This window comes from Patagioenas fasciata, chromosome 2 (assembly GCF_037038585.1).
Source record: "Patagioenas fasciata isolate bPatFas1 chromosome 2, bPatFas1.hap1, whole genome shotgun sequence".
NCBI classification, from domain to species: Eukaryota; Metazoa; Chordata; class Aves; order Columbiformes; family Columbidae; genus Patagioenas; species Patagioenas fasciata.
This window is the reverse complement of record NC_092521.1, coordinates 97,211,747-97,239,723: the sequence shown is the minus strand read 5'-3', so window position 1 is coordinate 97,239,723 and position 27,977 is coordinate 97,211,747. Positions and strand designations below refer to the sequence as shown.

The 27,977-nt window shown below is 47.4% G+C and overlaps 2 long non-coding RNA genes across 3 annotated transcripts in view; both read right to left on the bottom strand.

Annotated features, from left to right (window-relative positions):
- Window positions 1–27,977, bottom strand: part of LOC139827218 (uncharacterized) — a 376,663-nt gene that overhangs the window by 284,742 nt on the left and 63,944 nt on the right. The window lies entirely within an intron of this gene.
- Window positions 67–27,884, bottom strand: LOC136098197 (uncharacterized). 2 transcript variants are annotated; one of them, XR_011737562.1, is made up of 3 exons: window positions 27,015–27,884; window positions 16,684–16,902; window positions 67–6,164 (listed from the first exon to the last, which is right to left on the bottom strand). It is a non-coding gene; the product is annotated as an uncharacterized lncRNA (long non-coding RNA). The 2 variants fall into 2 exon arrangements; XR_011737561.1 differs by lacking the exon at window positions 27,015–27,884 and adding an exon at window positions 18,216–18,320.

Genomic DNA, 27,977 nt, shown 5'->3' with positions numbered 1-27,977 from the left:
CATTTAGTCAATGGTTGGTGTGCCCACAGCCTTCTGGTCCAAAGCTCAGACTCCTGATATTTCAGCTAATGGAATAATCAACACAGCAGTACAAGACTTTATTACCCTTTTGAGCATAGAAAGTGCACACTGACAGTAGTTTGTTAGATTCATCATTTATGTATAACAACATATTTGACAAGCTTATAGATGAGATAACAGTGCTTAGCAGGAAGCTTGCATTTTTTCTTGATGGTAGAAAAGGTTGTGGTTAGAATCAGAGTTTGAGAAAGCACGTAGTCTAAAAGGCAGAATTTAAATAGATAAGTTTTGTGTTTAAATATGAAATTCTTCCAGTTCTTCCCAGTGTCTCATTTAAAAATCCCCTGATACTTGAAATTTTTGTCAATGTACTTATTTTCCTAGTAGTGAAGACTGGGGATAAAAAAAGAAACACTGAATGCCTTCCAGTAGAGGAGGTGGAAATCATAGTCCAGGGATTTTCAGGTCTTCTAAAGACCTCTGGGTTGGTCCTCATCCTTTGCAGACCTTTTGGACAGGCCTCATAATTTAGCAGTCGCAATACACAAACCACTCTAGGGCACAACTCTGAACACCACAGGCAGCCCAAGTACTGCCTTTAACAGCAATTGGACAAACCTGTGTGCCGTTGTTTCTTGTACCCCAGGTATGGGGATTGTACCTGTCCAGGTATTGTTCAGAATAATAGAGTGTTTGAGGTTAGAAGACACCTCTGGTGGTCATCCTGTCCAGTTCACCTGCTCAGGCAGGGTCACCAAGATGGTCCAGATGGCTTTTGAATGTCTCCAAGGATGGAGACTCCACAGCTTCCTGGGGCAACCTGTGCCAGCACTTGATCACCCTCACAGTGAAAAAGTGTTTCCTGATGTTCCAAGGGAACATCCTGTGTTTCAGTGTGTGTCCCTTGCCCTGCCCCTGGGCACCACTGAAAAGTGCCTGGCTCTGTCATCTTTGCACCCTCCATTCAGGTATTTATATACAAAAATGAGATCCTCCTGAGCCTTCTCTTCTCCAGGCTTCACAGTCCCAGGTCATCTGTTCTTTTTTTAAATAATGTTTTGGAAAATGCAGATCTCTAGCTTAGCACTAAGATCTGAAAATAGCTGCATTATGAATCCTATTAAAAGTCTTGGCATCACCTTGCTTGGATAGTTTGGAGCATGTGGATAAATATTGTTTAAGGGAAGTCTGCCTTTTGAGGCTTGAGCTGGCTCTGTGTGCAGTAACAACTCCAGAACCAAGCATGCTTGGTTCATTATCTTAGGCTGGACTGATTACGCTGGGTGCTATGCTACCCAAATACAGCTGTATCCAATTGGGTGCGGGCTGGCAATCAGAACAGGACGTGGTCTCACACCATGTGTGCTGCTTGGCTTAGGCCACGTGGCATAGATGTGTCTTCAGTTGGGATGACCAGATATTGCCAGAAGAGATTATTCCCAGGTCCCAACAGTAGTTCAGGATGCTATTTCCATGTTTCATAGCATCTTTTTCTTTGTCTCCTATTCTCTAGACACAGTTCTTGGAAACTGCTTGCCATGGGGGCAGGATGGGGTGGAGGGGAAGGTGGTCTATGCTGGGTGACACAACCTGGCACAGCAGGTTTACCTGCCTGCCATGTGGTCCTGTGCTGCAGTTGTGACCTTGCTTTGGTCCCAAGTAGTGTTTTAAGCAATGAAATTCATTTTCCTGTGGTCTATATAAGATCATATATGCTAGTTTTAAGCAATAACTGGATCTTGGAAGACTTTCCAAGGAAAGTAGAAGTCATTATGCCTGTTTGATGGATGAGGAGATCAAAGTATAGCACCTAGCTTAAAGGGGATGAGATACTATGCCTCAAGGAGCTACCATCTGCAGCTGGACTGTAGCAGAAGTGCGTGTCCTCGGCCCCAGGACTTAGGCAACTTGGCCAAGATTTGTGGTAGACAGGTACAGAAATGAGTTCTCCCTTGTCTTATTAAAATGCTGCATAGGGCCTGCCACAGAATTTGGGACATTATGGCAGATCTGCACATGGGTGGCTTGGTGCCCCTGGCCTGCAGTGGAAATGCTCTTGAGGTTCTTGCTAAGCACTGAGCAGAAACAGGCAATGATGGATGTCTATTGAATGTTCATGGGCAATAATTCCAACGCCTTATTTCATAAAATAAAAGACTTTTTTTTTCTTGGTGGTGAATTCAAGCTTGCAGATGCTACACAGGCACTCCTAGTGACTATTTTCAGCGTATGGCGGTGTGGAATTAAGGTTGAGCTGTGAGGGTGGCAGATGCTTTAATTGCATATTTTGTGTATTATTTACCTTTTCCCTGAGTTTTTTTTAGTTGTTCTGTGCAATACCACAACGCTGACTCAGGTCTCCATTGGCAAGGTTTGCAGGCATCAAAGTATAATTACATGTTTGAATTTATTTCTATAATTTAAGAACCTAGAGGAAATTAATAACAAAATCCATGCCAATGTAATTGTGATGGTTGTATATTATTTTTTCTGGTAGTGAGCCAAAACAACAAATACAAGAGTGTTTCACTCTGTTAAATGTGCAAATAGCATTTGGTTCATTACCTGTGCACAGAGTTCCATTCATGGTTTGTTGATACGCAAGTGCTTCCTCTCCATGCCCAAAGATCATGAAAAGACCTGGCTGGTTTAATACATAGTGTATAGCAATCCAAGCTGCAGCAGCTCCAAGCTAATGTACATTGAGTTCCTGCAACAGGAAATGTAGCCTAATTCTGACAAAGGTTTTGAGAGCAGGCAGGTCCATAGACTGTGTCTGTCTAGTGTAATCATAAAAACAATGTTTGTACCTCTGCATTTTTCTAAGTGAAAATTTAGGTCTGCTTCCAGAGTAAATATGGCCTGTCCTGTTTTGTTTCAGTTTTGCGATCTGTTTTCAAACTAGTTTCTTGCAGGTGAGAAAAGCCTGTTGGATGCTGGTCTTGCTGCCATGGAGAGAAACCTGCTTTTTTTGTAGCTGGCTGGCAACTCTTGTGACGCACATTTGCTTATCGAGGGCATAATTACACAAAAGTCTGACACTGGGATTTTTAAAAAGTGAAGCATGACTAAAGATTATTGTTCTGAGCTATAATTAAGCACTCATTTTATTGCAGCAGGTCTTGAAGGGAACCTGATAGTTATTATTAACTGTAAGTGTGAATACATACAGTGTGACAAACAACTGCAGATTTTCTATCCTTGCTAATGCAACATAAAGCTGAGTCCTTCCTCTATTTGCTTCCCTCCTAGGCTTTTCCTGATTCCTGGATACAATGGCGTGTTTCATCATGTGTTGTTCTTGTTTACCCTTCATATAAGATCTTGGTTTCTGATACCTCTTTTGGGCTGTTCCGTTTAACTAGAGGAGAATCAAAACTACTGGGCATGCTCATTTTGCAAAGGCCATGGGATCCATCCCATTTGGAGGCTTTATTTTTGACATGTGACCTCTACAGCCACAACAACATCAATGTGCGGTATCTAATTCACCATTCAGGGCTTGCTCAGTGCTGTACTTTCTTGTGTAAAGCCCACAGGTACTCTCAGACTATACTTCTGCTGCTAAATGAATGAGCTTGAACGCTGCTCTCTCATTCTTCTGAGTCGTTCCCTCGTGTGCTGCTGGTTTGTGTGAGTGTCTGGATGTGGTGGGGTGGTGGCACACGAGGGACTGTTCTCACCAGACTGACCCGGGTTTGGATCTCTTCACAGGTGTCCTTTGGGGCCACTGGGTCCTATAGTAGATCAGACAGGCCAGCCTGTGCTGTTTGGCCTCAGGATCAGACACCTGTTTGTGGCCCTGTTCCATCTGACCCTGTAGATGTAGCCTTGAAGGCTGACCACCGTTGGGCTGTTGGACATGCTATGGCTCTATAAAAGAGGAATTCCTCATTAGTAGTATTTTGTAATATTTTCCTGGAACAGAGGTGAGAATCTGGCTCCTGTTGCCTCTGTGGGAGGGTGAAATTTTCTTGCTTGCCACCATAAGACTCTTTTGATTCCTTGAGGACCAGATCATTGCATCAGCATTGAGCTGGCCAGAAGAGAAACTGAATTTTATTCTTAATGACAGTAATTAAATGATTTTTTTTTCCCCCCTGAAACTAACAGATATTTCTCTCATTTACAAATTGTGGACTGTACAAAACTATCACCTGCAGAGCCTAGCAGTCTCTTGTGCCTTAGACATATATATGTACACTTGTATGAGGGGCTTAAACACTCGCCCTTCTCAAATGCTTCCTTATTAGTGTTCATGGTAAAACTCCGTCTATAGGTTAGCATCCTGCTTTGATGAAGTGAAATTAAATTCAAGACAGAATTCTGAAAATGTAAGCATTGCTAGTGCAAGATGAAAAGTAAATCTGATGTATGGCACTGCTTCAGTTTTCTATATTAGTCCTAGTGAGAGTTCTTCGATCTTGATTTGCAGGTGTGCAGTCTGGTATCACAACAGACTAAAATCTTCTGTTTTAATCTAATTTTATTGACTCTATTTGAAGTATGGTTTTAAAGTTGATGGCAAAACCTTCAGAACAAAATGCCTTTAGGGAACTGGAAAATAAAGTTAGATTTGCACTGAAAATTTCTCATGTCCATGAGCAGCTTTTCAAGAAGAGAATAATTTTTCCATTTTCTCAGTATTCCCAAAAGAAATACTGACAGAGATCAACCAGCACTCACAGGCTGAACTCCAGTCTCTCTAGAGGAAGCTTGTGTGTATCAGGAGGTAAATTATAAATGTCCATTTCCATGCAAAACCGATTTCCCTGATAATCCCTGCCCCTTCCTTTTCTGGGGCCGTTTTGTACAATATCTGCCAGTGGTGTCAGATTCTGTGGTAGGTTTATGGTGTCTGTGTGCAGCTATCTGTAGACTTTAACATTCAAACAAAGCCAAAGTGTGTCCACCATGATTTAGCTTTTTGTTTGTGGTTTGTTTTTTGTTGTTTGTTTGGTTGGTTTTTTGTTGTTGTTTTTTTCCTGTGTTTGTTGTTGTTGTTGGTTTCGGGGTTTTTTTTCTTATTTGTTTGTTTTTCTTGCCTTTTCTTTTTCAGAAGGCAAAAGGGCACTGGAGCTTGATTAAAGTCAACAAGAGGGTTTTTATTTTGGTCGGGCTGAACACAACCTCGAAGTAGTGTTTTTGTGCAGACCAGGGCTCCTGAAAAGAAACAAAAAAAAAGGTAGAATTGATCTTATGGCATTGTCTTTTGGTTTTTTTTTTTCTTTTTTCCCTATCCTGACCATCTTGATTTTGATAGATCCAAGCATATACAGCCTTTAAGTATTTCTCTTTCAGTTTTAGTGTCTTGGTGGGTGCTGCCTTCTCTTCCATCTTGAAAGGCACCTGCTATGTTGCTCTCAGGAGTCTGTTGGATTAGGCAGCCATGGTGGAAGGTGTCACTGGCTGTAGCTCTTGTCTCCCTTCTGCTGGAGGTTTTCGTCACAGCAACAGCAGCAACCAAGTGCCTCCTCCTCAGCTCCTGCAGCTTTGAGGCTCCATAGCACAGCCCAGTAAAATAGCCTTGTGAACCTGGGGTAGCTGAAAAAATTGTTGCACTATTGCTCTTGTTGCCTCTTTTTCTCCTGGTGTTAATCTCCAGCAAAACAGAAGAGCTGGAGGTGATAAATGTTGCTTGTCTGCTGGAGCCCACATGATGGCTCTGAGCTGTGTTGGGGTGGGATTCAGGCTTAATTGAAACTGTCAGGACTTTACCTCATAAATTCAGCGGGGTCAGTGTTTTGAGCCTGATGCCTATGGAGTGTTAGATGGATACCTGCTGCCAAAGTCATGGACTGAGGACTAACTTTCACTTCAGACCATAAAAAACAGGCACTTATTAAGGTTCCGGTGAAGTTAAAGCAAGATAATTGCCTCTCAAAACATTAAGTCTATCCAGCAAGCTCGGTAGTTTTTGTGTACCAAACAAGTGAATTTGGTAGCATACTAAGCTTGTACACATCACCTTGACCTGTGTAGGGTTTTTTAAAATGTTTTCTTTCACATTTGTGAGCACATAAATAGATTTTTGGGGGGATGTGGTAGTGGTGACAGAGGTGAATTTGCAGCATTCTGACTGAAGACTTGCCGTTGAGCCAACAGATGTATTAATTGTTTATGATTCTCTTGACTGTAAGGAGCTAAGAGAAAACAATTCAGAAATTAGCAATTTTATCAATTATTTACAAAGTGGTGTCCTAACAAAGAAAACATCTAATTCTAGGCAAATGAGGTCCAAAGGAAGTGGAAGACTGTCAACAGCACTTGGCAAGTTTGTTCTGAAAGGCTAAGTCCACGTTAAAACCAAGTGTGGATCCCAAAGCAGAATCCTGACTTTATTTACTTGAGTTTCTGGCTCTTGCACTTTTGGAACTGTGATCAATGCAAGTGAGAGTTGGGCTCTGTTTGCAGTAGAGCTGAGTCAGCAGTTGCTCTTGGCAGATGGGACTTGGCTTCTCCATGTCTACTTGGAGCAGAGTGTGAAATGTCCTGTTAGGTGTTAAGCTTGGCACTTTAAAACAGAACAAACCCTAAGTGACTCCTCTAAATGTTCACGTATGCCTTTTTGCATGCAGCTTATTGCTGACTGAGAAATGGTCCTATTCATCAAAAATGATTTATGGTATTGCAGACATGCATACAGAGCAGGAACTCTGCAAACAGCCCATGCAGGGACCTGAAGTAATTGGCAATGTTTGGGCTGTCCTAAAACTTGGTGGGGCCCTGAGTACTGACTGTGGGCATGAACAGATGACTCTAGATTCTGTGCTCAAGGAGAATGGGCATTTTGGAGTCCTTTGCACCTACATACAGGCTCTCCTACGTGAGTATTGCATCTTCAGAATGGCACTGGCAGAAACGTTTTCTGCATCCAGTGTTTTGCCTGACTGCACTTGTACTGCATTGTACTGTTTCTTGTATCTCTAATATTGAGGATCTAGATCCAGCTGAGCTGCTGTCAGCCCTGCCATGACTAGAGGAGGCCTTTGGGGTCTTCTCAAAATCCAGACAAGGATCTTTCTCGTGGGGTATTGTGTGAATTGGGGTTTCTGCCTAAATGCCAAACCCGAAAACACAGCTGTGTGTGTGTTGGGGTGAGGTGGGTGTGTGTTATGAGTATGTTGGCAAAAATTTTTATGAGTCACACTGTTTAACCTTTTCTGACTCAGTTAGCTTTTCATCTTTGTTGTGGTTTAACCCTGGAAGGCAGTGAAGCACCACACAGCTGCTTGTTTGCTTTCTCTGACCCCCAATGGGATGGGGGGAGAGGAAAGGAAGAGTAAAAGCAAGGAAACTTGTACATCAAGATTTAAATCGTTTAATAAGCAAAAGGTAAGTGGAAGAAGAGACAAAGCAAGCAAAAGTCATGCAAAGGCAATCACTCACCACCTCCCACAAGTAGACTGTTGCTCAGCCAGTTCGTGACCAAAAGATAGTTAATCCCCCTAAAATCCCCTCCTCTCCCTTTTTATTGCTGAGTGTGATGTTATATGGTACAGAATATCTCTTCGATCAGTTTGGGTTACCTGTCTGGTCATGTCCCCTCCTAACCTCTTGCAACGCCCCCAAACTATTCGCTGAGCGGGGGCAGAGTGAGAAACAGAGGCCCCCAATGCTGTGCAAGCGCTTTCAGCCACAGCTAAAATGTGTTATCAACCTTGTTTTGGTCACTAATCTAAAACACAGCACCATACAAAGTGCTATGAAGAAAATTCACTCTGTCCCAGCCAGATCTGATACAGTGTTATAAAACCGATGGGATTGATCACCTTTTTTCTAATGAGGAATAAGAAAATCTTCACCATCAGATGTAGTCCTGCAACTGGATCATTAATCATATGTTGTGACTTGAAGCTAGAATAATATTTTTTAAATGATTGCCCCAATTCAAATGAGCTTTTGGTACATCATGATTTCTAGCTAATGAGCACATGGCTAGCACACTAGCTGGAGTGCTGCTGTTGTTTAGCCATTAAATTATATTATTAATACTATTTTGTTACCACAGAAACAACAGAAGCACTGAGTTACAGTCTTTAAGGACTTGAAATACAACACCTGTTTGTGGGTTTTTTGAAAGTATTAGTAATCAATCATTCTGGCAGGACTACCAGCAGGATTATGTTGTACTCCTGCAATGTCCGCCAACCTGCCCACCTTGCTACGTGGGTTCTGATTTGGACAAGGGTCTAAAGTGTTTAGCCTGACACATCTCTCCTCAAGTGTGATGAGTGCTGCATTACCAACAAACAGAAACCCCCATCTTGTGGTGATCTGAAGAAGAACAAATACTGACTGAAGCAACATTAACATTGTTTGTGTATGCAAATAAGATTTTTGTGGATAAAATGATCTTGCACTCAGATTGCAGGGGTAGTATCTGAAGGGTTGGAGTAACTTTTTCAGCTGTCCAAATTAATCTCCTAACAACAAAATCAGAGATGTTTTGACTTGTCATTTGGAAACAATTAGTAGCACTGTGGAAGTAATGTGCATGTGATTTTATTTTTCTGCTTCAGCAGTTTCTTTTGTTTCACTGAGCTATGTTCAAAAATAAAATGTACCAAATGTTTAGTGTCAATGACTCAAAGAAAACACTCACTCTCTTCAAAAGAACGCCCAAGCAGCAAATGATGCTTAATTGCATTGCTCTTTTTGTTGCCCTCGGGACTGTTAGCCGCTGGGATATGTACAGAGGTTGCCAGGAAAGGACAGGTTAGTGCTGCTGGATGGGTACAGCACACAGTATGCTGCCAGCCTCTGTTACAGAGGTGTCATAGGAAAAAGAAACAAAGAAAGTGTAAGATTTATTTCCCTCCCCCCCACCAAAGTCCTTCATTTTCTCTGTATGGCGATAACTTCTCAGTAGGGGGTGGATTTATTAATGTCACTTCCCTAGAGCCCTGTAGATAAATAATATCTGCCAGTAGAAACAAGGCATAATCAAAAAAAAAAAACTTCCTTTATTCTTTGAAGTTCCTGAAGGAGCTCCTGAAGAAGCACCTCTCCCCACTTTCCCTGTCCTTGCACCCAAGCTGTGGCCTTTTCTATCTCTTATTTCCATTGAGTGGCAACTGTGCTCTACCCCCACCAGGATGTATTTCTTTCCATTAGAGGGTCTCAATGGCCCGACATAGTCAACTTGCCACATGCTCCAGAGAGTCTTGCCCTGCCTGATATGTAGGACCGGGGCCTGATTTGGGTGATCAGCTTTAAGTCTGATCCGACATTGTGGACAGGCTGTGAGAATTGCTTCACATGTTCCCACGGACACTGGCCAACCCCGGGATCGGCATTCGTAATAAAGATCTGCTTTTCCAGAATGGCCTTGCTTAAGGTGTAACCATTCAGCTAACTGTGCCCACTCCTCTGGTATGCTTTCAGCTAGCCTGATCTGGGCTAGAAAGTCAGCTTGTTGATTCCATTTGGCAGCGGGGGTTCCATCCTTTGCATGTCCTTTTACCCAGCCCACACTCAAAGGTCGTGACGTGCCTATCTCTAATAGTCTTTGCCAATCTTCAGCTCTCCACACTCTGGTGCAATTTACTTCCCACTGGTTGGATTCCCATTGGCATATCCATTCAGTGGCACCCTTATAGGTTGCATAGGAATCAGTGTAAATCGTGAAGGCTCCTCCTTCTGCTGCTAATAAGAGAGCACGCAGTTCTCCTACTTGAGCACTACCTTCCCCCTCCTCTGTTATTCTTTTTCCAGTAGCAATCTCCAATGCTGCTGCCTTGTACTGCCAGTTTGTCCCTACCCAATGGGCTGATGCATCAGTGAACCAGACTCCTTGTGTGTCTGAGTCCTGAGTTAGCTTAGGTGCTTCTTTTATTGGAGAGGGTTTAGAAGGCAGGCTCAACAGGACCTGATCAGCGTTCACAGGTTGTTGAAGTTTTGAAACTTTTACAGAACCCTCCTTTAGTAGTAACAATTGGCTAACTCCCTCTAAATAGGCGTACCATTTTCGTACCGTTGCGTTCTGTGCCACCCCCTCGGGGGGGTAACCCTTTAAGGATTGAATTCAACAGAGGGAAGGGGCCTTGTACAATAACTTTCTGTGATGTACACAGTTTCTCTGCCTCCTTAACTGCTCAGGTAAGTGAGAGAAGCCCCTTTTCCCACTCCGAATATCGTTGTTCAGCTCCCTTAAATGCGGTGGAAGAGAACAACAAAGGTCTAGCTGGCCCTATTGGCCCCCTCTGGAATATAGCACAATAGGAGGCATGTTCTGCAAACCCCCATTCCACTCTTAATGGGTCTTGTGGATGTAGCGGGCCAAATTTCTGATAGGCTTTAAGTTCATCTTTTAGAACATTAAGGGCCTCTGTATGTTGTAGAGTCCAATTCCATTTCTTGTTTTTTCGGAGTAGGTCATATAGGGGACGGGCAATCACTGAGAATCCTGCAATATGTTTTCTCCAGTACCCTAATGTACCCAACAGGCACTGCAAGTCTGCTTTGCTGTTTGGGGTGTGCCCCTTGTCTATGGTAGCCAGAACATCATCAGGCACTGCTATGGCTCCCCCTATCCACCAAGCCCCTAGGAATTTAACTTCGTGGCTGGGACCCTGGCACTTGGACGGTGGAATATCTAATCCGTTCTGTGTTAATAAATTCCAAAGAGTTTCTGCTACTTGCCCCACCTGTTCCTTATTGTCTCCGCCCACTAAGATGTCGTCTAAATATTGATATATGCAAATGCCTGACGGTACCTGTACAGTGTCAATGACTGCAGCAAGGGCATTGTGGGCAATAGTAGGAGAGTGTTTGTACCCCTGAGTAAGCTGATTAAAAGTGTATTGCTTCCCTTCCCAGGTAAAAGCAAATTGTGCCTTGTCTTCTTCCCTTAGGGGAATCATGAAGAACATATCTTTAACATCTAAAGCAGCCATCCATGGGTGGGCTGCTGCTTGTATTACAGTCACCACGAGGCTATGTTTGGGACGGCAGCTATTAGTGGTGCGGTGTTATTATTCAATTTTCGATAATCAATAGCTAGGCGCCAACAAAAGAAGCTGTTACCCTCAAGTAATAGAGAGGGAGATGTGCCTACTCCTTCCATATTGAAGGAGGGGGGGGGAGAGAGTGGGGGGGAAGGGTTGCATCCTGCCACAGATACTGAGGCTAGCAGCAAAGCACAAAAAAGGAGGATGCCTATGAACAAATATTTGTACAGGGGACCTCCTGTTTTCTGTATTTTTGTGTTGCATTGACTGTATGAAGGGCTGGAGAGCCATTAGCAGGGTCTTCTGAGATTGCTTTTCCTTCCTATAGTGTCTGGCAGGTGGTGAGGGTGTGGCAGGTCATTATATGCTCTGGTTATTTTCTCCTGCTGTACTGAATCTTTAAGGTTATTGCTAAATCTTAGCAGTATCCTTTACTCAAGGCTCACTTTTTCACTCCAATCTTGCATGCTTTTCTGTTGTTGCTACTGTCTTCTATAAAAGTCTAAGATGAATCTTGTTCAAAATGTTACCTTAACTGCCTTTCTTGGCAGACTTTAATCAGTAACACAGTTTTATGAGTACTTCAAATCTTAAATACGGAATTCTATTCTGTATATCACTGAGACATCAGAAAGAGTATTAGGCAGGCTGAAAAATAAACCTCTGAACAATTATGTCAAACAGCTATGTATATAGAAGATTGAAGTAAATGTTAGTTGCGAAAGAAGACATGCAAACTTGACAGTGAATGAGCCTGTAATTCATTCTGTCCTATCCTGGCACATAGAAATAAAGAGAAATTGTAGAAGACCCTTGCTGCATGAGACATTTTTTCAGAGGGCCTGAGTGTGGGAGGAGAGGCCACATCTCAGTCATGACCTGGAAAAACGGATTATGTTTTAGGGAATACAAAATGCTAGAGGTTTCTCTTCAGTCAACCACTTTCTTCTTCTTGTTGCTTGACAATAGGACTTCTGAGTCCCTGATGTTGCTTCCCCATCAAATAGCAGCTATAAGAGATTTGAGGTTGGTTTTGGCCAGTGCGTACCTGGTACTCTATGCATAGGAATAACTAAGTTTTGAATTGAATGAAAGTGCCCCTACTCTTTTTCTTAAGAAATTATTTTTTATTCCCCATTGAGCTTTGCTGTACTATTTCTATGTTCTATCACTGATAACAATGCTGAGTGATAAAATGCTTCTTGCCTTTGACGTCAGGTCTAATAACACTAATTTTCAAACCAGTCTGAACTCTTTTGTGGAAGAAGATAGGAAAATGATAGGGCGATCATTAGTTTCTTTTTTCCTCTAATCTGGTATAATGTGTCTTATTATGGTCTTTAATAACTGTAACCACAGCAACAAATAGGGATGGATATAATGCATTAGGGTCTCTCCTCTTCAGTAATCATATTCTGCTTCCAGATGCCTTTCAGGCCACAAAGTAAATTAACATTCAACAGCAATACATCGAGATGCTGCAGAAATTCCCTCTTCCTTTTCAGAGAGGTGATCCAGGTTGTTAGGGACCTTTGAGTAGTAGCTGACTTTTCCAAAGACCAACAGTATTCCAACTTGACAGCTACTGAGCAGGCTGCTGTGTAAAGATTAATGAAGTTGCCTGCCCAGATTAGTTGGAGGGGCTATACAGGAATCAGCTTGTGGAATAAAATTCAATATATACCAGCAGAAGAATGAGAGAGTGGCTTAAGGGGGCAGGTTGTATTGGAGCTTTGGTTGTAGGGCACTCTCTGTTGTGGGGTGGAGTTTTTCTTAAACTGAAAGTCTTTCAAAGCCAAAATGTTTATATTGGTTATGGTTGTTGGTGTTTTGCATCGCAAACCCTGGCACAGGAACTAAACAGCATGGAGTGACATGCAGTGTTTTTGGAGAGTATTTATGGTCCAGGTGGGGATATAACAGTAATGTGTCCTGTAATCAGAGGGTGGTATCCTGGTGCAAGAGGTCTTGGGTGAATGTCAAAGCAACAGTGATTACAGAGGAAATGAATACATCTGGTTGTCCTCCCCAGCATCTTGTGGAAAAGACTGAAAACAGCAGCAGAAGTGATGTACTGAATGCAATGGAGAAGAGCTGTACCTTACATGTAATTAATCTTTATTTGAAGGGTTGTTAAAATGGAATCATAGAATCATTTCAGTTGTAAGAAAACCTCAGGATCATCGAGTCCAACCATAACCTAACTCTAGCACTAAACCGTGTCCCTAAGAACCTCCTTTTGACCTCCCCGAAATGAGGAAGCTAATATGTGTGTCCAGTTAAATTTCACATTTGCTGTGTACATAAGCAGGTTTAGAAATGTGAATTTTTGCCCAGCTACAGGATGTCCTGAGATCAGTATGAGAACAAGTGAGATAAATTGCGTCCAAGGAGTGTCTGCATCTTCCTAAAGAAGTTGAAAAAAAATGTCAGCTTTTACATGTAGAGAGGTGTGTGTGTGTGTGTGTAGAGAGAGAGATTGTGTGTGTGTGTGTGTGTGTGTGTGTGTGTGTGTGTGTGTGTGTGTGTGTGTGTGTGTGTGTGTGTGTGTGTGTGTGTGTGTGTGTTGTTAAATCTCTTGGGCATTTTAGAAAATAATACCCTTCTCAAAAGAAACTGAGCAAAATATGCTTCCAGATAGTGATTCCACATAATATTTCTAAGAAGAAACAGAATTTTCTTCATTTTTTTAAAGAAATTTGCCTATGGCCTATTTACTACTCTCTTGTTACTAAAATGATTTTTTCTGAACAGTTCACAAATATGTAAATTCTATAGTTATGAAATACATAAAAAATAAACGGTGATCACAGATATATTGCATTCTAGTCCCCGCCAAGGTCCATCAGGTCAGGGGCATTTGAGCACTCTCGGGAGTCCAGGAGATGACTCCAGCTCAAGGGAGGATAGGATAGGATAGGATAGGATAGGATAGGATAGGATAGGATAGGATAGGATAGGATAGGATAGGATAGGATAGGATAGGATAGGATAGGATAGGATAGGATAGGATAGGGCTTGGGCAGGTCCTGGGAGGCGTGAGCAGCCTGTGGGACAAGGAGCCAGGTCTGGCTCACATGCTCAGGGAACAGCCGATCGCCAGCACTGGGGTCAGGAAGGAATTTTTTCCCCCGGGGCAGATTGGCACTGGTCCCCGGGGGTTTTTTGCCTTCCTCTGCAGCATTGAGCATGACCACTTTGCAGAGCTCCTCTGGGCCCTTTTGGCTCGGATCCTGCCTGCTGCTCAAGCACCAGGAAGATGGCCTCTCGTGCCCTGCAGCTGGGGGGAGGAAGGCTTTTTTTTTCCCCCAGGTGGGACGGCAAGCGTCTCCGGGGGTTTTTTGCCTTCCTCTGCAGCGCTGAGCACGGCCCCTTGCCACGGCTTCTTTGGGCCATTTGGGCTGGGTGCCTGCTGCTCCACGAGCTGGCCCTAAACTTAGCTAGAACAGCCTGCCCAAACCAGCATAGAACAGCTCACCTAAACCAACCTTAAAGAAGCTAAACCAATCTGCCTTAAAAAACTTCCATCAGCCACCAACAACCTAAACGGAACCTTAAACAATCTACAACAAATTACCTAAACCAAACAAAATAAACCAACCTAAACACCCTAAAACAAACCTATCTAAACCAAATGATCTAAAAAAATCCTACCTAAAACAATCTAAAACTACATAAACCGGCATTTCTCAACCAACCTTAAGCAACCTAGAACCAAACAAGCTAAACAAACTGAAACCAACCAATCTTAACCTAAAATAACCATTAAACAATCTCAAACAACTTAAAACCAATCTAATAAAGGATAAAACCACCTAAAGCGACCGATCTAAACCAACCTCAAAAATAGGAAACCAAATGACATAACCACACCAAAATGACCTAAAGCAAACAACCCAAAGCTAAATAGAACCACTGAAACCAGCCTACGACGACCAAGCTAAAAACCAATCTAGATCAACTCAACTTCAACAACAAAGCTAAAACACCCTAAAAAACCTCAACAACAAAAACCCAACCACCAGCCACCCTGCCCCAGGCAGTGTCTCACTTGGATGTGCCTGCAGTCTTGGAAGCCTGACTACCCCAGGTTCTCCTCCTAACGGACCCTGAGCTTGTTTGGAGGTCCTCAAGCACGGCGCAGCTACCGTATACCCTTGACCTAGCAACGGTTCGCCTCTAGCGGGGAACGTCGTCCTCTTTGAGCAAGGCGGGGAAACACGTGGAGCAGGGAAGGAGGAAGGGGACGTCTGCCGAGACAGCAGAAACAGCCCAATCGAGCCTGGTGATTAGTGGGGGGACACATGTCCCAGCGAGACTGCACTCACATCCAAAGCATCCAGACACAACCGAAAACCAACTAAACACAATGTACATCTAACCAAACCACCTAAAGCACCCTCAACAACCAATCTAAGCCACCCCAGCCTGAAGGAACCCATCTTCAAAACATGCGCCGTGCATAACACTGCCCTAAACAACCTACCAGGAAATAACTAAACCAACCTAAACCAAACAACCTGAACCAACCTTAACAGAAACCCTTCAAGCGACCTAAACAATGTAAACCAAACCTGCCTAAACCAACCTACCTAAAAACACAGACACTCACCAACCCACCTAAACTGCTTACTGAAAAGAAACAACCTCAAATAACCAACCAACCAACCAACCCACCCCCAACTTAAAATCATCTAAACAAACCTCAACCAAACTACAGAAAACAGCCTCAATGAAAACAGCTTCAGATAGGCCACCTACAACAACCGACGGAAGACAACTTCAACCAAAAATCACCTGCATCAAGCAACCTGAACCCACCAGCCTTCAACAACCAGCCTCTCACAGCCACCCTCAAAGAACCTGCCTCAAACCAACCTCAAACGACCGCAACAAACTGAACCAAGCTACTAAAACCAGAAACCTAAACCAAACTAACACAACCAGTGCTAAAGAATCCTCAGAAAACAGCACCAACCAAAGAACCCAGCAAAACCGAGAAAAAGAAACCTCCTCAGCTAAACCACACAGAGCAGCGCTAAGAAAATCACATCAAACAACCTGAACCCACCCACCTAAACTAACCAACCCAAACCAAGCTAAACCATCAAACCGGAAACAAGCAGCTAAGACCGCCAACCTAAACCAAACTTAACAAACCTTAACCTAAAACAACCAGCCTTCAGTGACCTACGAACACACAACCTACCAACAACGTCATACAGCGTCAAACAACCACCTTCGAACAACCAGTCTCAAAAAGCCTACCAAAACCAACTCAGAGAAACTGACCTACACCAACCAAACGAAACAAACTTAAAAAACCCCAACAAAACCAGAACAACAGCAACAAGAGAAACAACACCACCACCACCAAAACAAAAAAAAACAAACAAGGTAGAAAGAAACAGGCAAAACCCAAACAAGTTACAGACAAAGAAGGCAGATGTAGGGAACAGGATGCAGAGATGTTGCATGGGGACCCAGTGCTTTGGAGCAGCCACTGGTGTCCTGTCAGGAACAGGAAGGATTCGCAGCTGCCACTCGGCAGCTCTCCCTGCGGGCAACACCAGCGCCTGGCAGGGACCAGAGCGCTTCTCGTGCATCCCTGCCCAAGAAGCACAGCAGCAAAACAAGCTGTGGAAGGCAAAACACCTGCTTGTCATCGCTACATGTGATGCTTTGGAAAAGATCCCACAGTACCACATACCTCTTCTTTTGTGCATGGTCAGTCCCGCGCCTCATTCTCAAGGTTCTCCCTCTTCAGGAAGCAGGGAAAGCTTGGCCTCTATTCCTGCTGCTGCTCTCTGCAGCTCTGGGACTTGCCTTTGCCAGCCTGCAAGGGCTGTTTGTTCAAGCTAAAGTGAAGAACGCATCAGCCTGCTCCTGGCTACACGTGGGCTTGCGTTAAGGATTGTGAGCACTGGCTCTGAAACAGAGTGAGAAACAGAAATGACATGAAATAACATCAAAGGAAGTACATTAAAAAATAAAATAAAACCAAATAAAATAGAAACACTTGTATCCATTGCGTTTTGTGTCCTGGGAAGTGGTTTTTAGGGAAGAGTGAAGGAAGGGAGAGGGAAGGGGGAAGGGAAGGGAAAAGAAGGCGGAGGAGAAAAGAAAGCCCTGACAGAGCCCTGAGGGCTCCATACCTGAAAGAAATTGTGCTGTTTTCACCGAAAGCGAACTGATTTTCTTCATGCAGCTAGAAACCTTTCTTTTTCACAGCTCGCACGCTCATTATTTGGAATTAGTTTGAGAACAAGAGCTAACACCCCAGCACAGAACTAATGCTTGTAATTGCTCTGGTCTGAGAGCCAAGGACATTCTGACTGCTCTGCCCACAGATGGGACCTGCCGAGGAAGGGGGGCAGAGATGGGACAGAGCTTGACTGACATCCAGGCTGATCAAGAAGAGTATTTCATCCCATTAGCATCACGGTCATTATTTAAGGAGGGAGGGGATCTTTCTCACTCTCTCAGGCGTGCAGTGGAATCTTGATCAACTGGCCACATGGGTCAGGAAAGCTACCTGGCAAGCAAAAAGATCCATTGCACTCTTCTGCTCAGCACATCAAGATTTGCCCTCTGAGTCGCGGCAATTTCTTGAATATCACCAAGAATCAAAACAGGTTTCAAAGAGCAACATGGCATGACCAAATAATAAATACTTCTCTTTAAGTCCACTCATTTGTTTAATCTTTGCCTAGACCTTCAGGAAATGGAAAACCAAACTCACTACGGAGAAGTTCAACACAACAACCCACGCCAAATCAAGGCTACCAGGTAGGAACCCGATGACAAGGATCACTCACGCAACTGCTACCCTATGACAGGGCTGCCCCGAACAGATCACCCCCAAGGATTCAGTCCAAGGCAGAAACTACTCAGCCGGCAAACATTCCAAAAAAACAAGCACGTTTTGCTTACACACCTTACAGCAAGTTTTCCCTCAGGAAACACAAAATGAAACAGCAACAACAAGCAGAAATAATACTCACAAGCCTGTAACATCTTCGACGGGATTTTCCCGCACCGGCCGACACCGCCGGACCCGGCGGGCACAGCCGCTCCCCCCGCTCCAGCTGCCCGCCAAGCGGCGGCGCCGAGCGCGCCACCCACGCGTGCCCGCAAGCGGCCTCGTCCTCCCCGCCCGCCCGCCCGCCGGGCACTGGCCGGGCCCCAGCGCAGCCCCGCCCGGGCACCGGGAGAGCGCGGAAGCGTCGCGGCGCCGCTTACCGAGCGGCAGCAGCAGCTGAGAGGGGCTGCTGCTCGCCTTGGCCGCCATGCTGGACACAGACCCGAGCAATCGCTACCGCCTCCCGCAAAGACCGAGCCAGCAGCCCCGACGAGCGGATGGCAGAGCCGTCGCTCCTCGGCCCCGCCCCGTGTGCCGGTAAACGCGGGAACGAGCACTGTCTCTTCAAACACCTTTTGCATTCTTCATCCTACAGCACTAAAGAAATAGCAGAATCCCTTAGCACAGGATAATTCTGCAATACAAGTGCCAGGTTTGTCGTGCTGGTAAAAGATATTGTCAAAAGATGTGCGGCTGTCGGTCTTTCCTCAAGACAAAAGGCAAACGAGCTGGTTCCATCCGAGGCGAGGCGAGGCAAACCAAATGCAAGCACTGACAGCACTGCAGAGCAAAATGGCCCCGCGACGGGGCCCTCGTGGCCCTGCGGGCCGCCATGCCGGCCACCGCAGCGTTCGCTGGGGACGCCGCGAGCCTCTGTTGTGGCAGTTGGAGCACAGCCGTGCCAGCCGCGCCAGCGCTCGGAGAGAAGAGGCCGCAGCGAGCAGAAGAGAGAAGAGGAGGCTCACGGACCCCCCGGCCCATGGCTCCGCCGCCCAAGAAACGGCGGCAGCCTGTCGCGAGCACCAGCACCGCCCACAGGCGACAGGAGGAGCCGATGGAGGTTGACCCACCCCGGGAGGAGGAGGAGCAGCCCATGGACATCGACCCGCCTCGGGAGGAGGCGGAGCCGATGGACGTGGACCCGCCTCAGGCAGGGCTGCTGGGGCACAAGAGCAGCATGGGCGGGCAGCCCCCGGCGCCGTGGTGCCCGAAGCGCCGCAGGACGGCCGGGGGCTCTCCCAGAGCCCCCAAGCAGGCGCCTGGGCACAAGCGGCGCCGCCCCCGCAGCCGCCACTAGCCGCCTCCGGGGCATGGGACGGGATGGGATGGGCCGGGCTGGAGCAGCAGCCGCTCTGGAGCCGCAGGTGAGCCCGGCTTCCCAGCCCGCATCCCCGGCCCTCATGCCGGGGCATCTCCTCTGCCCTGGGGCCTGGGGAAGAGGCGAGGAGAGTCGCTGCCATCTTCTGGTCGGCAGCCCCAGAGCACCGGGAGGAGTCCTCAGGAGCCACCACAGACGGCCAGGACACCCAAGGGCAGCGCTGGAGCTGGAGCTTGCCTTCAAGGGAAAAGGTTTGCACATTGCACAAATAAGTCAGACTTTTTCTCCTTCTCCATGTAGACGTGTATACAGACTCTAGAGTTAATAGAAATGTGTAGATATAGAAAATAAAAACCAGATATGTGCGTGCGTGCGTGCGTGCGTGTGTGTGTGTGCACAGAAGCCCACTGGAGACCGCCAGAGACCGTCGGGGACCGAAGGACGCCGCTGGAGGACATCGTCGGAGACCAAAGGACAGCGTGGGATCTGCACCTTGCCTTCAAAAGAGGAAAAGTTTGGAGACAAAACCTTACGAGGTATGCTTTGTATTCAGAGCCTGGTCTTTTGGAACCCTTCTCTTACTCCTCTGATTGGCTGAGATTCAAGGGTCTCGTTTACTTCTGTGTTCTCTGCTCCTCCTCTCCTTCCCCTCTTGCTGTTTTCCTCCGTCATCTCTGTTGTGTCCTCTTGTTACGTGCAGTAAGTTTCATCTCTGGCATTTTGTTTTCTCTGCCCAGGTTTGCTCAGGAATTCTTGACAGGACAGTTGGAAGCAGGATTTTCCAAAGTGTCCTTGCCCCCAAGGTCCGTCAGGTGAGAGGCCTTTGGGCACTCTCCCAAGTCCAGGAGATGGCTCCAGCGCAAGGTAGGACAGGCTAGGCTAGGATAGGATAGGCTAGGGCTTGGGCAGGTCCTGGGAGGCGTGAGCAGCCTGTGGGACAAGGAGCCAGGTCTGGCTCACATGCTCAGGGAACAGCCGATCGCCAGCACTGGGGTCAGGAAGGAATTTTTTCCCCCGGGGCAGATTGGCACTGGTCCCCGGGGGTTTTTTTGCCTTCCTCTGCAGCATTGAGCATGACCACTTTGCAGAGCTCCTCTGGGCCCTTTTGGCTCGGATCCTGCCTGCTGCTCAAGCACCAGGAAGATGGCCTCTCGTGCCCTGCAGCTGGGGGGAGGAAGGCTTTTTTTTTCCCCCAGGTGGGACAGCAAGCGTCTCCGGGGGTTTTTTGCCTTCCTCTGCAGCGCTGAGCACGGCCCCTTGCCACGGCTTCTTTGGGCCATTTGGGCTGGGTGCCTGCTGCTCCACGAGCTGGCCCTAAACTTAGCTAGAACAGCACACCCAAACCAGCATAGAACAACTCACCTAAAGCAACCTACAACAGCAAGCAACTAACCGACCTTCAAGAACCTAAAATAAAATAAAAAGAAACACTTTGTATCCATTGTGTTTTGTGTCCTTGAAAGTGTTTTTTAGGGAAAAGGGGAGGGAGGGGGGAGTGAGAGGGAGGGAGGGGGGAGTGAGAGGGAGGGAGGGGGGAGTGAGAGGGAGGGAGGGGGGAGTGAGAGGGAGGGAGGGGGGAGTGAGAGGGAGGGAGGGGGGAGTGAGAGGGAGGGAGGGGGGAGTGAGAGGGAGGGAGGGGGGAGTGAGAGGGAGGGAGGGGGGAGTGAGAGGGAGGGAGGGGGGAGTGAGAGGGAGGGAGGGGGGAGTGAGAGGGAGGGAGGGGGGAGTGAGAGGGAGGGAGGGGGGAGTGAGAGGGAGGGAGGGGGGAGTGAGAGGGAGGGAGGGGGGAGTGAGAGGGAGGGAGGGGGGAGTGAGAGGGAGGGAGGGGGGAGTGAGAGGGAGGGAGGGGGGAGTGAGAGGGAGGGAGGGGGGAGTGAGAGGGAGGGAGGGGGGAGTGAGAGGGAGGGAGGGGGGAGTGAGAGGGAGGGAGGGGGGAGTGAGAGGGAGGGGGGAGAGAGAGAAAGGGAGGGAGGGGGGAGAGAAAGAAAGGGAGGGAGGGGGAGTGAGGAGGGATAGGATGGGGAGGGGGGGACAGAGCGGGGAGCGCGGGAGAGACAGGGGAAGGGGGTGGGGGGAAGAGGGGGGCAGAAGGGGTGAGAGACAGGGGATGGGGGGGAGGGGAGATGATAGAGGGAGCTACCATTTCAAGGGTTAACTAAACATATCATGGGTGCCTACTAAGAAACTACCACTTTAAGGCTTAGGCACACAAGAAGTGCTTAGTTTAGAGCTTTATGTAGACTTATGCTAAGAAAAACAGAACCCCCTCGATTGCCAAGATAAGAAGTTTTACTGCACCCAGCTGTAAACTTGAGGAGACGAGATAACAAAGATTTAGAGCAAAAGGGGGCGCCAGCCTGGTTTCAATCGACTTGGCAGCTTGGGTCCCAGTCAATTCAACATAATGAGCCAAAGGTAAAAAGTTCACTGAGACCAAGCTGAAGGAGCTTTCATTCAAAGACCCCTCCTCAAGACCACCAGATGGCACTGCGCAGGCGCAACAGGGAGCTGTCTAGGAGGAGACTTTGCAAATTATGACCTGGGACTCATTTTAATAAGAAGCGGGGAAAGGTTATGAATAAGTATAGGCGTTCCTGGGGTCACTATGAATACCTAACACCTTGCTGTATTTAAACACACCTCGTAGTGTTAGAAGGTGCGCATGAATGGTGGAACGATCCCCCTTGCGCCCGATATCAGATAAACACACCCGCTTTATAACCTTGCACGTTGTAAAGTTTTATGACTTTCTAGGTTGTAAAGTTGTTTCCACGTGTCAATTTTGGCCACCACGAAGGCACAAGCTCTGCCCGGCTGTGCGGACCGCCTGAGAGAAACGGACCTCCCAGACGTGTCCCGAACCTTTTATTTCAGAGGGGCTCCGTTCCACTCCGGCTGGTCACCGCGGGGGCAGACGACGACTTTTTGAATTAAGCGGATAAGGTATGCTTCTGTTTTACTGTAACGTGGGCCTGTAACATGGGGGGCCAGCAACTGGCGAGGGAAGCCTCCGCATGGCCAGATTCCCCATATTGCTGTAAATGGGCACCTACCTAAGGGGGCTACTGACTTGACTCCACCAGAAGGGGGTCAGCCGCTAGCCATCTTGGGGGTAGATCGAGTAACCCTGAGTGAGCCTTCTGTTGCGTCCCGGTCACGGGAGCCAGGATGGACCCGCTAATGACTGCATGGAAGTGGGAGAAGGGTAAACAGACTCTCCGCTCGTGGGTTCGAGTCCCCCCATGGCAACTGAAGCTTTATAACAGAACCAACCTAAGCCACCCAACCTCAAATCATCTAAACAACCTCAACCAAACCACCTACACCAACCTCAAACAAAATACTGAAAACAACCTCAATGAAAACAACTTCACATACCCCACCTAAAACAACCAAGGGGAAAACAACTTCAACCAAATATCACCTCCATCAAGCTACCTAAACCCACCAGCCTTCACCAACCCAGCCTCCCACAACCACCCTCAAAGAAGAACCTGCCTCAAACAAACCACCTCCAACCACCTCAACAACCTCAACCAAGCTACCAAAACCAAAAACCTCCCTCCACCAAAACAGCCCCTGCTTGGAAGGGCTCCAGCGCGGCTGCAACATCCGCAGCTGCCACTCGGCACCTCTCCCTGCGGGCAACACAAGCGCCTGGCAGGGACCAAAGCGCTCCTCGTGCATCCCTGCCCAAGAAGCACGGCAGCAAAACAAGCTGCGGAAGGCAAAAAGTCTGCTCGTCATGGCTACGTGTCACGTAGCTCTGGAAAACATCCCACGGTACCACACCCGTCATCATCTTCTTCTCCTTCTTCTTCTTCTTTTGGGCATGGTCAGTCCCGCGCCTCATTCTCAAGGTTCTCCCTCTTACGAACCAGGGAAAGCTTGGCCTCTATTCCTGCTGCTGCTCTCTGCAGCTCTCAAAATCACTCTCTTTATGCCTCAGGAAAGGGTTTGTGTCCAGCTGGATTGAGTCCCTGGTCTTCCTTGCTGTGGGACCCAGCGGGCTTTTTATGTGGGGCAGAGAGGAGATGGCTACTAGGGTGGCCTCGAGGCTGCAGGGCTGGTTTCTGCCTGAGAGAAGAGAAACAGCAGGAGGTTTGTTCTGGGGAGCCGAGCGGCGGAGGAGGCCTCAGGGACACCCAGCAGCTGTGCCCAGTGAATGCACACCAAGGGCAGGGACAGCCTCCTGGGCCTCTTCAGCTCAGGGACTGATTCGGGGCCAGCACCCCAAAGGCTTCCTCCATAGGGTGCTGGGCGGATTGGGGGCGGGCGGGGCTGCACACGTGGGGCTCTGTCACCCCCACGTCACAATGCCAGCACCCGGCAACGCAGAGCTCACAATGCCCTGGGCAGGATCAAAGGGAGCAGCCGGGTCCCGCGTCCACTGCCAGAGCTGGCCCGGGGGCAGCCCCTACACATCCCGGAGGAAGCACTTGAGGAGCTGGTGGCATCACAGGGCAGGGGCTGAGGGAGGAAGAGCTTGCGTGAGGCTGCTGGAGGTTCTCCACTGTAAGACAATCTGCTGCCAGGGCCACCTTCAAACCTCAGCTCATGGATGGAAATCCTTTTCAGCTGGGTAGCAGTGGCAAGACGAAGGGAATTTCTTCTTGAGGAGCACTGCAGAGCTCTTCAAGGACGATATCAAGGATGAAAGCCAAAGCAGGAAAAGAGCTATCAAGTCCAAGGAAAGATACGGTAAACAGCACAAAACCATTCAGGACTTCTTCCCGAGCAGACAGCGTCACCATAAATGACAGCGTAGCAGCACGTCACTTGCTGCATTGGGAAGGAATGGCACACGGACTGCCAGGGCCACCTTCCAAGCTTATCTGATGGCTGGAAATCCTTTTCAGCTGGATAGCAGTGGCAAGACCAAGGGAATTCCTTCGGGAGGAGCACTGCAGAGCTCACCATCTTCATCCCCTGTGGAGCCAGGCTCAGCAGCCGTAAGAACTAGGATGTAAAGGGGTTGCAAGGGGTTGCAGTGCTTTGGGACAACCACTGGTGTCCCACCAGGCACAGGAAGCATTCTAGTCCCCGCCAAGGTCCATCAGGTCAGGGGCATTTGAGCACTCTCGGGAGTCCCGGAGATGACTCCAGCTCAAGGGAGGACAGGACAGGACAGGACAGGACAGGACAGGACAGGACAGGACAGGATAGGGCTGGGGCAGGTCGTGGGAGGCGTGAGCAGCCTGTGGGACAAGGAGCCAGGTCTGGCTCACATGCTCAGGGAACAGCCGATCGCCAGCACTGGGGTCAGGAAGGAATTTTTTCCCCCGGGGCAGATTGGCACTGGTCCCCGGGGGTTTTTTGCCTTCCTCTGCAGCATTGAGCATGACCACTTTGCAGAGCTCCTCTGGGCCCTTTTGGCTCGGATCCTGCCTGCTGCTCAAGCACCAGGAAGATGGCCTCTCGTGCCCTGCAGCTGGGGGGAGGAAGGCTTTTTTTTTCCCCCAGGTGGGACGGCAAGCGTCTCCGGGGGTTTTTTGCCTTCCTCTGCAGCGCTGAGCACGGCCCCTTGCCACGGCTTCTTTGGGCCATTTGGGCTGGGTGCCTGCTGCTCCACGAGCTGGCCCTAAACTTAGCTAGAACAGCCTGCCCAAACCAGCATAGAACAGCTCACCTAAACCAACCTTAAAGAAGCTAAACCAATCTGCCTTAAAAAACTTCAATCAGCCACCAACAACCTAAACGGAACCTTAAACAATCTACAACAAATTACCTAAACCAAACAAAATAAACCAACCTAAACACCCTAAAACAAACCTATCTAAACCAAATGATCTAAAAAAATCCTACCTAAAACAATCTAAAACTACATAAACCGGCATTTCTCAACCAACCTTAAGCAACCTAGAACCGAACAAGCTAAACAAACTGAAACCAACCAATCTTAACCTAAAATAACCATTAAACAATCTCAAACAACTTAAAACCAATCTAATAAAGGATAAAACCACCTAAAGCGACCGATCTAAACCAACCTCAAAAATAGGAAACCAAATGACATAACCACACCAAAATGACCTAAAGCAAACAACCCAAAGCTAAATAGAACCACTGAAACCAGCCTACGACGACCAAGCTAAAAACCAATCTAGATCAACTCAACTTCAACAACAAAGCTAAAACACCCTAAAAAACCTCAACAACAAAAACCCAACCACCAGCCACCCTGCCCCAGGCAGTGTCTCACTTGGATGTGCCTGCAGTCTTGGAAGCCTGACTACCCCAGGTTCTCCTCCTAACGGACCCTGAGCTTGTTTGGAGGTCCTCAAGCACGGCGCAGCTACCGTATACCCTTGACCTAGCAACGGTTCGCCTCTAGCGGGGAACGTCGTCCTCTTTGAGCAAGGCGGGGAAACACGTGGAGCAGGGAAGGAGGAAGGGGACGTCTGCCGAGACAGCAGAAACAGCCCAATCGAGCCTGGTGATTAGTGGGGGGACACATGTCCCAGCGAGACTGCACTCACATCCAAAGCATCCAGACACAACCGAAAACCAACTAAACACAATGTACATCTAACCAAACCACCTAAAGCACCCTCAACAACCAATCTAAGCCACCCCAGCCTGAAGGAACCCATCTTCAAAACATGCGCCGTGCATAACACTGCCCTAAACAACCTACCAGGAAATAACTAAACCAACCTAAACCAAACAACCTGAACCAACCTTAACAGAAACCCTTCAAGCGACCTAAACAATGTAAACCAAACCTGCCTAAACCAACCTACCTAAAAACACAGACACTCACCAACCCACCTAAACTGCTTACTGAAAAGAAACAACCTCAAATAACCAACCAACCAACCAACCCACCCCCAACTTAAAATCATCTAAACAAACCTCAACCAAACTACAGAAAACAGCCTCAATGAAAACAGCTTCAGATAGGCCACCTACAACAACCGACGGAAGACAACTTCAACCAAAAATCGCCTGCATCAAGCAACCTGAACCCACCAGCCTTCAACAACCAGCCTCTCACAGCCACCCTCAAAGAACCTGCCTCAAACCAACCTCAAACGACCGCAACAAACTGAACCAAGCTACTAAAACCAGAAACCTAAACCAAACTAACACAACCAGTGCTAAAGAATCCTCAGAAAACAGCACCAACCAAAGAACCCAGCAAAACCGAGAAAAAGAAACCTCCTCAGCTAAACCACACAGAGCAGCGCTAAGAAAATCACATCAAACAACCTGAACCCACCCACCTAAACTAACCAACCCAAACCAAGCTAAACCATCAAACCGGAAACAAGCAGCTAAGACCGCCAACCTAAACCAAACTTAACAAACCTTAACCTAAAACAACCAGCCTTCAGTGACCTACGAACACACAACCTACCAACAACGTCATACAGCGTCAAACAACCACCTTCGAACAACCAGTCTCAAAAAGCCTACCAAAACCAACTCATAGAAACTGACCTACACCAACCAAACGAAACAAACTTAAAAAACCCCAACAAAACCAGAACAACAGCAACAAGAGAAACAACACCACCACCACCAAAACAAAAAAAAACAAACAAGGTAGAAAGAAACAGGCAAAACCCAAACAAGTTACAGACAAAGAAGGCAGATGTAGGGAACAGGATGCAGAGATGTTGCATGGGGACCCAGTGCTTTGGAGCAGCCACTGGTGTCCTGTCAGGAACAGGAAGGATTCGCAGCTGCCACTCGGCAGCTCTCCCTGCGGGCAACACCAGCGCCTGGCCGGGACCAGAGCGCTTCTCGTGCATCCCTGCCCAAGAAGCACAGCAGCAAAACAAGCTGTGGAAGGCAAAACACCTGCTTGTCATCGCTACATGTGATGCTTTGGAAAAGATCCCACAGTACCACATACCTCTTCTTTTGTGCATGGTCAGTCCCGCGCCTCATTCTCAAGGTTCTCCCTCTTCAGGAAGCAGGGAAAGCTTGGCCTCTATTCCTGCTGCTGCTCTCTGCAGCTCTGGGACTTGCCTTTGCCAGCCTGCAAGGGCTGTTTGTTCAAGCTAAAGTGAAGAACGCAGCAGCCTGCTCCTGGCTACACGTGGGCTTGCGTTAAGGATTGTGAGCACTGGCTCTGAAACAGAGTGAGAAACAGAAATGACATGAAATAACATCAAAGGAAGTACATTAAAAAGTAAAATAAAACCAAATAAAATAGAAACACTTGTATCCATTGCGTTTTGTGTCCTGGGAAGTGGTTTTTAGGGAAGAGTGAAGGAAGGGAGAGGGAAGGGGGAAGGGAAGGGAAAAGAAGGCGGAGGAGAAAAGAAAGCCCTGACAGAGCCCTGAGGGCTCCATACCTGAAAGAAATTGTGCTGTTTTCACCGAAAGCGAACTGATTTTCTTCATGCAGTTAGAAACCTTTCTTTTTCACAGCTCGCACGCTCATTATTTGGAATTAGTTTGAGAACAAGAGCTAACACCCCAGCACAGAACTAATGCTTGTAATTGCTCTGGTCTGAGAGCCAAGGACATTCTGACTGCTCTGCCCACAGATGGGACCTGCCGAGGAAGGGGGGCAGAGATGGGACAGAGCTTGACTGACATCCAGGCTGATCAAGAAGAGTATTTCATCCCATTAGCATCACGGTCATTATTTAAGGAGGGAGGGGATCTTTCTCACTCTCTCAGGCGTGCAGTGGAATCTTGATCAACTGGCCACATGGGTCAGGAAAGCTACCTGGCAAGCAAAAAGATCCATTGCACTCTTCTGCTCAGCACATCAAGATTTGCCCTCTGAGTCGCGGCAATTTCTTGAATATCACCAAGAATCAAAACAGGTTTCAAAGAGCAACATGGCATGACCAAATAATAAATA